This window comes from Rhagoletis zephyria, unplaced genomic scaffold (genome assembly GCF_001687245.7).
Source record: "Rhagoletis zephyria isolate East Lansing unplaced genomic scaffold, Rhagoletis_zephyria_1.1 Rzeph_scaffold_00600, whole genome shotgun sequence".
Classification (NCBI taxonomy): Eukaryota; Metazoa; Arthropoda; class Insecta; order Diptera; family Tephritidae; genus Rhagoletis; species Rhagoletis zephyria.
In genome coordinates, this window is record NW_016157684.1 from 33986 (window position 1) to 48280 (window position 14295).

A 14295-nucleotide genomic window follows, 5' to 3' on the forward strand; every position below is an offset into this window, starting at 1 on the left:
AAAGCTGATGTAAATAGCTTTATGTAAATGTAGCGAACAGTTTGAGTATCACTGTAATTTGACACTTAATAAACGCAACGCAAACAGCTGTGACAAGAATTACTAGAAGAAGTAAACAAAAAGAGTAGAACAAATGTGCAAAAACAAAATGAATTCAGTTAACTACAAAGGATACAACAACAATGATAGCTCGGCAAAATTAGAATGTATGCTAGAGAAATTTAATTAAATTCACTTTAATATAAAACCAATGACTTTCACTTAGCTTCAATTATTTCACACTCTGATGCTCATAAGCACTTTTTATCACTACTTTAACACAGAATTAGCACAATGAACTTAGTAAGTAGAAAGCCAAAATCAGAGCACAATAAAGTACAACCTCACAGCTTGACGTTTGCTAGGACTTATGCTCAATGCTTATTTAAGAATAATATCAATAGTTAAGTACATAATTAACGCTTGTGTTTCTATAAACTAGAAAAGTAAAATTCTATAATTCCGAATATATTTAAGTCTTTATTAAAAAAAAACGGGTTTGTATAGTAATAGGGACTCCAATTCCTGCCAGCGCATCCGCCCAGACAGCTCATTAAGCACGCCCAAGTTTGAGTGACCATTACCCGGAGCTCCTCAAAAATACTTAAATCGATTTGATCAAAGTATAGACTGTCACAAATATGAAATATAAACACATACAATAATAATAGCTATGAATTGCTACCGTATAAATTCAGGACATGCGTGGTGGTCATAACTTCAGCCAGCACATTCAATGGTCCATTACCCGGAACTGCTCCAACATGATGAGTAGGTTTAAGTGAGCCTCACATGCCACTGTCTCTGGCTACAAGCTGGATATCTGAATATTAGAATAAATTGCAATTATCTGTTAAAATTTTAAGAAAAGTGTTTGTTTACAAAATTACCTGCTCTTGCAATTTCTAAGAAAAACAGAAATTCACTACTCGGAGACACGTCAAAGAATGTGCATTTTTACGTGAATTTGGTTTTCAGCATTTAACAGTTCATTATCATTTACGGTGTAATATAACCAGTTAAACACTAAACAATGATGATCTGTATTAGTATCTATAGTAATAGAGAATAATTTGCATTTTTTATACTTTTGTAATTAATTTTGGTCACTATTATACTGTCATGTCTTGTGCCACTTGCCATAGCACGGTTGTTGCTCCCTTTCGTACCACAGTAATTTTATATACAACTCTGAATCAACAAATTTCACGCTCGTTCTCATTATCAACCCTGATCAGATTTTACCCCCGAGGAGTGCTCAAAAAGGCTTATTACTGTATATACTGTGGTGCCAACGCTGGTTGTGAGTTTTGCAATCGGTGTACACTACATTTTCTCACAGTTACAGAATCCAACCCCTGAGCACACGTGTACCAATTTTCTATTGCGGAAATATAAGATATCGAGGGTTAAAGATGAAATTTCGGATATCGCCCGGTACGAAAGCGCTTGGGCGTAGCACCCAAACTCACAATTTACTCAACGAACTCACCCACGTACTGGTGCATGCAAAAGAACACTGCACACTGCTCCTTGCTGGTGTTGCTGGACACTCCCACGCTGCGTCTGCTCGATGCTTGGCAGGCTGCCAAAATCTGCACGGCCGCTCTTCTATTTTTGGTCGTTTTCAAATAAACGCACCCGCACACTACTTTCGGTTTTTAAAAATGTACTTTTATTTTTTTAATTTTTAATTTTTATTCAATTTATAATTTTACCGGACAACCTCTCAAATTTGAAGTCGAGTAGCGAATGAATGGCTTCCTTGAAGCCAGCCTACGATACACCTTCTAAAAACGAATGTGGATCGTAAGCTCGGCATTGTTGACAGACAACACACGCGATGGAATTTTATTATTTTGGGCAACATAAGTGTTGCCATATAAGCTGTTGTCGCGTGTGGTGCCATTACAGTGTTATAAAATATTAATATGTATGTTAACACGTTTGAAAAATTAAGCACTACGTTGGAAAGGTATTTGAAACATATTTCGTTTGATATTGGAAAAAGAGACGATAATAATAGATATATATTTAAAAAAAAAAAAACGTTTTTCTGGGATTTTTCCAAAAAAAAAATCTCATTAACATAGTCCATAAATATAATGGGTTGGATTTTCATTATTTCGCCTTTTGGATGTTTTAGCAAAACTATCGTGAATTTTCTAACGAAACTTGGCGGGGATGTTAAGAAACGTATATATTTAAATTATTTATCACTTTTTTTACTTTATTAGTAGGGATGTGCGGGGTATCTGGTAGATATCTGAAACCTGGCTTACCCGGCCGTTTTTCAGGCTGAAATCCGGCCGGATTTCCGGATTTTCGACTTCGACTCAATTTAAAAATCTAGTTCAAACATTTCTTTTTATAATCAAAATTTAATAGTACTTAATTAGTAATTAAAGTTTAATTTTTTTATATTTTTCATTATTTCCGAATTTTCGGTCAACAACGTATTTCTATTTTCAACACCCAATACACTCAACAATCTTTCTGAGTTCGCATAGATACTTGATTGCCAGTGTAAACAAAATTTGAAATTATTGACTATCCACATCACTACAAAAACTGTAAGCGGTATCAGAGCCGTTGGCGATTTCCTCAAAGCATTGCCAAATATCCTGATGAGCTCGCTTTTCAACAAAAGCTTCCATTAGAGTTCGGCCTTTTCATATAATTCAACTGGTTTCTTCATGCTAACTGATTTATATTTTCGAGTTAGTTCATCAACCCAGTTTTTGGCTTAGCTGATGTCAGACAATTAACGAGTTGTGGAAAGTGGGTCACAAAAGATTGCAACTAGGGAATCCAATCCCGGAAACGCGGGATCCCGCGCCATTTTTGTAGGATCAGAAATGAGGGATTACACATGCGGGATCCGCGGATTCGCGGGACTACAGAAAAACATTAAAAAGACGAATGCGAGTTGTGAACTTGCTCGCCAAAATGTTCGTCGTGCATGGCTGCATTAAATATTTTATATTTATATATAAATATATTATATATATATAAGTATATTATATATATATGTAAGTATATTATATATATTTTATAACCCAGTACATAATTTCAGGAGTTAAAAGCCCTTCCCAAAGGCCTTCCTGAGAGTCAAGAGGCCTTCCACTCTGCATTCCTTTCTTTTTTGTAAGGACTGCCATCAATTGAAGGGCTTCTTCTTTCGCTACCCATAGAAGGCCTACCAGATGGGCTTTTATAGGACGAACTTTAGAAGGCCTTTTGGAGGAGTTCATTGAGTTTCGCAATGTGTTTTGTTTTGAGATTAGAATCAAATCCTGACGTGATGGAGAAAAATTGACTGCAGATTCGTGTTCAGCGACCCCAAAAACATATAAAACGCCTGGTCTGGTTTTATTAACCTTTCATCGATTTTTTTTGTGGTCCTGCGTAATTGATTAAAATTTGAAAACGTTCGCCTTGATAACTAGCTTCAAACTTTGTACCCTTAGCGATTTATGAACACATCATACAACTATCTATCGATAAATAAGTGTGCCAGCGGAAAAATAGATTTTTTTTATTGAGCTTCCTTTCAGATGCTAAATTTCGAATACTCATAACTCTGGTTCTATTAGAGGCACACAATCAGCTCTGGTGTAATTTTCAAGAGTATGTTATATAGAATATATTACTTTAACGTCATTTTCAAATATCAAAAGTTACACGGAAAAACAGGAAAACTTAGTTAAATTTGAATAATCCATAATCACTGATGTTTTAGCTAGTTTTGGGATTACAGCGGGTATTATTTCAGATCGGATAAAACACTACAGTAACTCTTATTATGATATATTTCTTCTGTAAAATACTCAACATATACAGCGATTTTGACTATATACCTACGAAACTATGCATAATCACCAAAATCAAAAGTTCCTGATCTGTCTCTTTTCTTCAACCTTCGTAGAAATGTCATCCTTCGATGAACAAGCAGCATCTTCCTTCTGTTCGTCCTTCGTGGATGCCTCGTCGTCCTCACGATGGAAGTCGTATTTATCAACGTCAATGTCCACACAGCCGTGATAGTAACTCCACTTTCCTTCTGGAGGTTGATAAATTTCGCTTTTTCAACTCCTGTTTGAGTTCCTTGAGCTTTCTCTCTTGAATATTACCCCTTTTCAGGGTTTTCTCCTATGAAATTTATTTAACAATTCCAATTCTGACACCAATTGTTACGATTATCTTCGAATACTTAAGGATTTCTCTGGGTTCGTATCTCTGGACAGTTAAATAAACGCTTAAGAATTTCCAAATTACAGTACAATTAACTTTATTGTACAACAACCACTTTACAATCCTCACTAATGCAATAACAACACTTTACAATACTCCTTAAAGCAATCACAACGCTTAACAAAACTTGTCAACACAATTGAACTCTGCTTTACAACTGAACTTGTAGCTTACTGATTCGCAACTGAAGTTCGTGTGCGCTATAGCAACGCGTTTATATACCCGCACTGCTTCGCACTAATGACAACTATAGAACGTTCTGACATCTATCCAACATTCTCTCGCTGTTCGCAGCATTCGTCCACTTGACGTTTGTTGCTGTCTAATATTCTACCTCTTTCTTCGAACATTCTGCCGTTTTCTTGTTGTTCGCTTCACGTTGCCGCAATATTCGCCACATTATATATTTTTTTCCACTGAGCACAAATTTACTGACTATTCAGGTAAAAACGAATATACATACAACTATAGTGACTCACACTCAAAATTGTAGTGATCTTTTTATAATATTCGCAAAGTTTTTCATTTGTGGAGAATAGGCACAATACTGTTCGCAGTATTCGTCCACTTGACGTTTGTTGCTGTCTAATATTCTACCTCTTTCTTCGAACATTCTACCGTTTTCTTGTTGTTCGCTTTGCGTTGCCGCAATATTCGCCACATTATATATTTTTTTCCACTGAGTACAAATTTACTGACTATTCAGGTAAAAACGAATATACATACAACTATAGTGACTCACACTCAAAATTGTAGTGATCTTTTTATAATCCCAAAGTCTTTCATTTGTGGAGAATAGGCAAATAAAAAACGCAATATTTTTTTTTGCATAAAATATGGACAGGAAAGATGGCATATGAGTAAAATTTTGCGCCATTTTGAATTTTGAGAATATTTGAGTATCCACTTTCATTGAAACCAGTCAAATACATATGAAGTAAATATATTTGTCGTCCTAGATTCTCGATTCATCCCAGTATGCGCCTTAAGACGAAGATGTTCTATTTAATGAACGGGGAAACGGGGAACGAGTTCTTGATATTTCTACATTTGCTATTTGTTCATTTTGGAACTATTAAAGAGAAGTTGGAATTTTTTTGTATAACTCTAGCTAATATAAAAATTGCAAAATTGCAAAATTTTTTAAACCGTCAATTCTTATTTGCAGGGTTCTGCTATATTCTGATATTTCCTTCACCTATTCATAACATAATTGTACAAATAAGCAGGGTTCGGACCAGTGATGCCAGATTGTGGGTAATTTCCCTATTTGAGGGATATTTTGCATCAAAAATTATTAAAAGGGAAAAAAGGGACACTTCATATAAATAAGGGATTTTCTTTTGACGCAGTTATTGTTGCATAATTGATCAAAATTCAAGAATATTCGACATTCTTACGTAATTAATCGTTCTGAAGATGAGATGTGGAGTGAAATGGTATATAATTGTTATAAAGTATAAGGACAATTTCGAAAATTTTCTTACGTTAACCAATTCAAGCGCTGAGTAAGAAAGAATCTTTTCAGTTGTAACTGGTGTTTTATGTAAAAAGCGGAACAAATTATCTGATGAAATGTTAAATAGCACATAAATGTGCTTCAATTTTAAAGTCACCAAAAAATTCTTTTAGGCCCTTAGTGAGTGAGCAAAAAAATGAATGGGAAAAAATGAATGAGTGAAAAAAATGCAGAAAAGGGGGTTTTTTCTTAACAGCTGTCGGCCCTCGACAGGCAATGGCAAACCTCCGAGTGTATTCCTGCCATGAAAAACAGCTTCTCATAAAAATATACTCGCCATTCGGAGTCGGCGTAAAACTGTAGGTCCCTCCCCTTTGTGTGACATCAAGGGGACCGCCACAAATTGGAGGAAAAGCACATATGTGTAAGCGCCAAACTATTATTATTATTTTGTATGAATTTTACTTCTTTACTACTGAAACATGTATATGTTTAAATTCGTTGGGAATTTTGTGGGATAAATTTTCAAGATGTGGGTAATTGAGGGATTTTTTGCCCATTTCCGTGGGATATTTAACAGAGAATGTCTGGCATCACTGGTTCGGACATATTCACTCAACTTCGTACGCGAACGCGAAGGTGAACGTATCAAATATTCTGCATTGATTCTCTTTCGCGAACGAGAAGCATAAAACCAGTTCAGATAGTTCGCGTTCGCGAAGGTTAGGTTGAAAAAATTTCCGCTGTTGTTCGTACGCGTATGTATTGGTGGACCAAACAGCGTGCGTTCATATACAGTGACGGGCAAAACTGTAACATGGTGTAACACTTTTTACTTCAGCCATCGCTATCTTTCCATGTTTTAACGACATTTACACTTTTCTTTTATATTCTTATTGGTACACCTGTACTTCCTCTCTCATAACGAATTGAAGTCAACCAACAACAATAATAAAACCAGCAGACAAAATTGTAAATTAAGGCATATGTTACAGTTTTGCACTTATATATTTTTAATAACTTTTTGACAATTTTTACGAAAAAAAGAGCTGTTAACACAGTGTTCAGTATCATTTTGCTTTTTTTAGTTCCTGGATGCGATTTGACATACCTTATTTGCATCTCTGTAAGAATTCTGGAGGTATATCCTCCCATATATCCTTAGTTTGCTTTCATAGCTCATGTACTCCATTGGACGAACTTGGATACTTATTAAGCTTTACTTTTAGTTGTTTTCGCAAATTCTCGATGAGATTTATGTCCGCGGATTGTGGAGGTCATTTCAAATTAGCAAATTTTCTATTTTGTATCCAGTCTTTGCGAACATATGCAGTATGTTTTGGGTGATTTTTCAGCAGAAACTCTCATTTTTCGACTACATCCTACAAATTTTGTTGAAATATGAACAGATACTGTTCCTTACGCGTAATGCGGACTAACAGACCAAGAACATTTTTGAAATGCAACCCCAAGCTATTACTGATCGACCACTGATATTCACAGTTTACCTTACATAATACGCATGGGCTTAATTTGGGTCTTTGATCCAATACCATTCCCGGCCATCTGATTGAAAGCGATTAATTTAGTCTTGTCAGACCAAATAACCTTCAATTGCACCTTAAAAATGTTTTTTTTTATTACATTCTGAAAGACTTAACATATCCCAATAGGCAACGGTCCGGTTTTCGTGCGATGCAGCAAAATGCCGCCACACTCACACATGTATTTTGATCAAATTTGCCTTTTTCTTCTTTTATGATCCTTTGCGCTCAATTTGGCAACTCTTCGTCTCGCTCTCTACTGATTTGCATTAAAGTTCAATACCTTAAGCGCTTCTGAAATAGAGGCTGCTCCCCGCGACTTGCTGCTAAGTTCACAAGTTATCGGACCGTAATATTTTTTGACAGCCTTCCTTTGTCCTTGGGAATGCTTTAGGCTATATTTTTTCTCAGTCTTAACATTTTCAAGTAGCAAACTCCACAATTTTTTGCCACTTTTCCTGCGGTCCCGCCTTTCCGCAGTAAATCTATTATTTACATTTATGGTTTTTGATTCTTATATTATTTACTAGTGATCACTTCGTCAATAAATTACAATACAGGAAAAAGTCAGCTGACTTCCAACTAAGGAAAAGATAACTGTAAAATGAAAAACTGAGAGTGAGTGCAAAACTGTAACATTTGCCTTAATTTACATTTTTGTCTGCTGGTTGTATTATTGTTGTTGGATTGACTTCAAATCGTTAAGAGAGAGGGAGTATAGGTGTACCAATAAGAATATACAACATAAGTATGAAAGTCGTTAGAACTTGGATAGATAGCGGTGGCTGAAATAAAAAGTGTTATAACATGTTACAGTTTTGCTCGTCACCGTATGTAGCTATAAGTGGCAGCGATGCCTTCGCGAAGGTTCACTGCTGTCGTTCTCCTTCATAAGTGAATGTAAATGCTGCGGCAAATACTCGCGGAAAGTTGGTGTGGCTAGAGATACTATTCTGTGCGAAGGGAATTTTGTTAACTGCATAAGATTTGCACCGTTCACTTCTCTTTATAAGATACTAGATCGCCCTCACCCGCTTCGCTGAGTGTATGAGATTTCTACGTGCTACATTGAGTAAAATTTATTTCAAGAAAACTCAATTAAAAAACAGGAGGCTTCAAATTTGTTTAACCATCTTCAAAATATTTTCAAACAAAAACTTTCCTAAATTTCTCACTTGCCATACTTTTTCAATTAACTTATCCCCTGAACTCAATTTGAGATTTTAAACAGATGCTCCATGTTCTTTCAATTCTTCTTCTAAGTAATTATTGTTCTTTAAAGCGTAATCTAAAGCGGTATACCCATCTTCATCCTGTATATTAACGTTTGCTCCATACTCTAATAAAAGTTCTACTAATTTATCGCAATTTTCTATGACAGCATGATGTAGAGCAGTACGCCCTTCTCTTACCTGTAGTTTTGAAATGAAGCCCATTAAAAATCATTTCGATTGATACCTATATTGTATTAATTCATTTAAATTATTGAATAGTTTGAATTTAACCTTTTAAGCGGTTGGCAACCTTTTTAAACCTCTTTCGTCTGACACTCATATTCAAAATCAAAATAATATAATCTATATAAATATATATTTTGAAAGACGTTTTTTATGTGTTCGCAAAGCTCGAGAACGTCCGAACCGATTATTTTGAAATTTTGGACACCTGCTTCAGACGTCCCAAGATGGTTATAGGCTGAAAAAATATCGATATATCAATCAAGGAAATCATGTTCAAATATTCCTTCTGTTGTCTACTACAACTAAACTCAAGCACAATCTTCTCTAGAAGCAGCGAATCTGTTTGCAGATTTCTTCTGCTCTAGTTTTGAAGTTGATGCGGGTTTGGCTTGTGAGATTGAACTCGATATAAATTCCCCAGTCAATCTTGGTCCGCTAACCTTAACGCTGGCTGATGTTGAAGATGGAATACGGCAACTCCAAGCATGGACAAAAGCTGATGTAGATGGGCTTTCTTCGTATATCTTTAAAAATTGCTATGCACTTGCCTATCCAGTTTTTTTAATGTTCAAAAAATCACTTGAACGGGGTGATTTCATAGATGCCTGGAAAGTAACTTCTATTAATCCAATATTTAAAAGTGGCAATAAGAATAACATTACCAATTATAGACCAATTTCTAAACTATCCACGGTCTCAAAATTATTTGAACTTATTGTGAAAGAAAAAATTTATTTTTCAGTTAATCGCCTAATCTACGTTGATCAGCATGGTTTCATGAAAAGTAGACCAACTGTCTCTAACCTTGCAGTATTTTCTGAATGTTGTATGTCTGCTTTTCAAAACCGTGTTCAAGTATATGCTGTGTATACAGACTTCTCAAAAGCATTTGACAAGGTTAGCCACACAATTTTAATTTCCAAATTGAGGGCTTTAGGATTTCATTCGACCCTTAAAATGGTTTAAATCCTATCTCTCCTCTCGGAAATGTGTTGTTAATGTTGATGGTGTGTAATCAGCCTCTTTCATTGCATCCTCTGGTGTTCCCCAGGGAAGTATACTGGGTAACTTTCTTTTGTATGCAGATGATTTAAAGGTATACTCAGCGATTGCGAGTTATTCGGACTCTGTAAATCTTCAATCTGATTTAGATAACGTCGATGCTTGGTGCAAAATAAATAAGTTAAGATTAAATATAAGCAAGTGTTTTCATGTCTCTTATTCTAAATCTCGTTCTTCTATTCCTACCTCCTATCACATTGATGGGTATAGGTTATCCAATCCGAGTACAATTATTGAACGGTTTCGACTCTAGATTCTCCTTTCAAAGTCACTTAAACTACACTATTGCAAAGTCGTATGATGTACTAGCTTTTATTCGACGTTTCAGCTCAGACTTTACTGATCCCTATACTCTAAAGGTGTTATATACTTCCCTTGTGCGTTCTAAGCTAGAATTTGCTGCTTTTAAGTATATGGAGACCATATTGTGCATGTCATATTAGTAGGCTCGAGCGTGTCCAAAAAGTCTTTATCCGCTATGCTTTACGTTCTCTGAAATTTTCTGAGCCAATTCCATCTTACAGAGGTCGGTGCATGCTCATTAACCTAAATTCGTTGGAAAGTAGAAGGACTATTCTCTCTCTCACTTTCGTTTATGATCTAATAAATGGGATGATCGACTCCCCATCTCTACTCGCAAAAATTAATTTCAATATTCCGCAGCGGATCCGCGGAATCATAATATTTTCTGGTTGGGCACGGTCAAAACAAATTATGCTTGTAATGCTCCGATTCTGAGAACTTTGAGAGAATTTAATTCGCTTTCAACTCTTAATGGTCTTGACTTTTCTTACACAAAATACTATTTTAAAATGTTATTAAATGAATTATTGAATTAGTCTTAAGTGCTCTCTAATTTTCTTTCTTTGTAATCTGTAAGAATTGTTACACTTTTCTAGATTAAAACGAATAAATAAATAAAGAGCGTGGCACCTCCTATTCAAACCGATTTTTTCTTACTGTATATCTCTGGAAGTGTTCATGGTAGAATACCGGAACTTGGTACGGCAATATATGAAATCAATCTTATAGTCATGGAGAAAAATGGTGAGTGAAATCCGAAGCGAAGTTTTTTGTGTACTCCTGGGCGTAGTTTCACAATTTCACCCGCAAGTTGGCGCTGGAGTTAAGTTATTACTAAAAATCTTATTTATGATCCACTTTGACTAATATTCAAAATATGTATTGGCAATACTATTACCACAAAAGTCTGCCAAGTGACGCTGGTGTCATTACGAATAATCGCCAAGTTAGGAAAGGTGCCGTGGATGTCAGATTAAATCGAACTGTTGCACCAATGAGTATATCGAATGCTTGTGTGTTACAAGTGGCCCAATGGATGTGGTTTGCCAGTATTATTGTGGTTTAAATTCTTATTGTGGCTTCATTCCGAGACACCAGGGCTGAGTTGTGCAGGAGTAAATCTCAAATCACCACCGATAAATCAACCGCCAGAACCATTGCGCGCCTTTTACTGTAATATTTAATTTGGAATAATTGAATTTAATTTTTAAAAAGATGGAAACCCTCGCGAAAGACTTAAATATTATTCAAAACTTTTAAGCTAAAGGTTTCTTAACAATATTTCGTTAGACAACCATATTTTAATTCTTGAGATAGCTTGCGTATAATTAATTTAAATTTGACTTTTCAAACAGGTGGCAACCCTTTTCAAAATATATTCGAACTACTGCTTTTTTAAGCCTCTTGACATCAATTTTTTAAAATAAATTTCAAACAAATAACTCCCTAAATTACAGTTGAATTTGATTTTTTTATAAGGTGGCAGCTCTTATCCATGAGTAGATAATGATTTTATATATCTCCATACCAAGTTCCAGAAATCTATCAAAAACATTTCCTGAGAAATGCAGTATGAAATATTCCGTTTGTATTGGAGGTGCCACGCCCCCTTGTCTAATCGAGAGTAAACTTATCCTATATTTTAAGTTGGGCTAAATGACAGCAGTGTACAAAATTTCATGATGATCGGTTGAGTAGTTAAAGCGTGAAAGCGTAGCAAACAAACAAACTCACTTTCGGGTTTATAATATTAGTAAGGATAGTAAGGATTGATATTTACAATATATGTACATAATTGAAGATACTGGAATCGTTATTTTGGAACCATATATGCGCTCTAAAAGAACAAGCTGACCGTAAGATGTACGGTTTAAATACTTTAATTTTTTTGTATACAAGGGCGTAGCCAGCCTTTCACCTAGGGGGCAGGAGTTTATATAGAGGGAGAAAGTGTTTTTAATTAAATTTTTTTTCTTTGTTTATATAAATATAAATTTTTGGGATTAAGAAAGTATAAATTTTCTGGTATCCTTTGCAACGATACCAATTTTTTAAAAATCGGTTTGTAATTTTTTTTGTTTAAAATATTTTTTTTTATAAAAAAAGGTAGTTTTTGCTTTTAAGTGTTGTTTCTCAAATTTTTATAAACCAAGTATACAAATACGCATATCAGAAGAAAGAAGGTTTGATTGCGTTTACAACGATATCAACTTTTTAAAAATCGATTAGTAACTGTTTTGTTTAAAATATTGTTTTTATAGAAAAAAGGTATTTTTTCGTTTTAAATGTTTTTTTTTTCAAATTTTTACATAAAGAGTATACAAATATGCATATCAGAAGAGAAGAAGGGGGTTTACTCAGGTTTACAACGATACTAGGGTTGCCAGATTTTTTTGGCGCGAAATCAGTACATTCGACTTTTTCATGCTATACAAATCAGTACTTTTCAGTACACTTTTATTCCAAGCAGAATTATGAATGTAAGTAGCAGATAATACTTTGAAACGCCAGAGTACTTGTTTTTAATAATATTTTGGTATGGGTAAGGCTTCCTCAAGTGGGCCCCGTATTTACCAAGATTATACTATTATTACCAAGAAAAGCAAAAAAAAAATTTCTAACGCAAATAATTTCATTGTATAGTTTAATGTTTTTTAAATCTGCACCCAAAAAAATTTGTTCATTCGGACACTTACTTTCAAAGAAAAATAAAAATTTCCAAAACACTGCAAAAATTTTCAATTGTTGATAAAAAACTATTTGGAATTTTGCAATAAAATTTACACAGTGTACTTTTCGACTATAAAACTCGGCGCTGCCTGAATGTTATTTAAAAATATTAATCTTGGTAAATTCGGGGCCCATTTGAGGAAGCCTTACCCGTTTATAAATAAAATGTTGTTCATAAAAAATAAAAATGTTATTAATTTTTATATGAGTATACACATTAACATGTAGTACGAGATACCTTTATAATATTACAGGAGCCAATAAATTATTTTATGTACATGCAATTTTTTAAGAGCTATAATGAGATCATTTCCACTTTCAGCGTTTAAATAGTCGAAGAACTCTAAACATTATACATATTTTAATATTACTTTTAATTTAAAGTTCACTTTCTTAAATTTCAATTAGAAGTCGGTTTCTCTCTTTTCGCCAGGAAGCAAACTTTATATTTAAGTTAGTTCCTCTCAGGTGCTTCGTTTCTTCGTGGTATTGAAAAAACAAAATTACATATTTATTCAAACTGTGGAAAGAGACCTCTATTTAAGGACTGCATCCGTATTTCCTCATGGCTTAAATTATTTTTTCAACTGCGCAAAAACTTTGAAAGACTAAGAATTCGCCAAAAAGAGTATCTAAATTTAGTCAGTAAATTGAGAAAAAAGAATTGTAAGTTGTAGGCAAAGCCATTCAATTATTCAAATTTGTTGTTATTAAACTGAAAGTTATTTTCGAGAAAACTAACAACACTCGACAAAAAACGGCAGCCCTCTGGTAGATAATGACACGCAATATGCCCATAAAACGATTACTCTTTTATATTAATTTCTTGCGCATATCAAACATTACTGAAAACAAGTCAACTATAATTAAATTATTTTCTTCTTACTTTTTACAGTAAATTTTAAGAAAGTTGCAACGATATGTAAAAATCTTAAGCAAATCTTAAAGTATTTTGTTTGTGTCAAATAATATTACACAAACAAAATACATGGGCAAAAATTTCCGATCACCGAGTTACCGCGTACCAAGCTGGGAAGAACCCTATTACAAATTTGATTGCTCAGAATTGAAAAATCAGTACAAATCAGTACAAATTTAAAAAAATCAGGACAATAGCGTACTGATTGAAGGTATGAATAAAATCAGTACGAAAGTTGAAAAATCAGTACGGTACTGATAAAATCAGTACGTCTGGCAACCGTAAACGATACCAACTTTAAAAATCAGTTCAAAATTGTTTGAAGTATAAGGTTTTTAATTTTTCGAAGACCCGACCTTTGTCCCCTTGTAGCACCTGTAATATAAGTTTGCAAAAAAAGTTATAAACCATTTAAATAAGAGCAAAAGGCGGTCTGCGACTGTATTTTTAGTTTTTTATTTATTTACATATAATAATAAAAAATAATATTTTACCAAAGATCCTATTTCGAACTTCGAAGACCCA

General features: G+C 34.3%; 1 protein-coding gene across 2 annotated transcripts in view; it reads left to right on the plus strand.

The window, feature by feature from the left end:
- dia (diaphanous related formin 1) overlaps window positions 1-14295 on the plus strand; it is a 151096-nt gene that overhangs the window by 33978 nt on the left and 102823 nt on the right. Inside the window, exon 1 of one of the 2 annotated variants that reach the window (XM_017613008.1) lies at window positions 10825-10865. The exons of the other annotated variant lie outside the window; for it this stretch is intronic. The gene's annotated coding sequence lies outside the window, so the exon portion shown is untranslated. Of the gene's footprint in view, window positions 1-10824; window positions 10866-14295 lie in introns of those variants that run through there. 2 annotated transcript variants of the gene reach the window in all.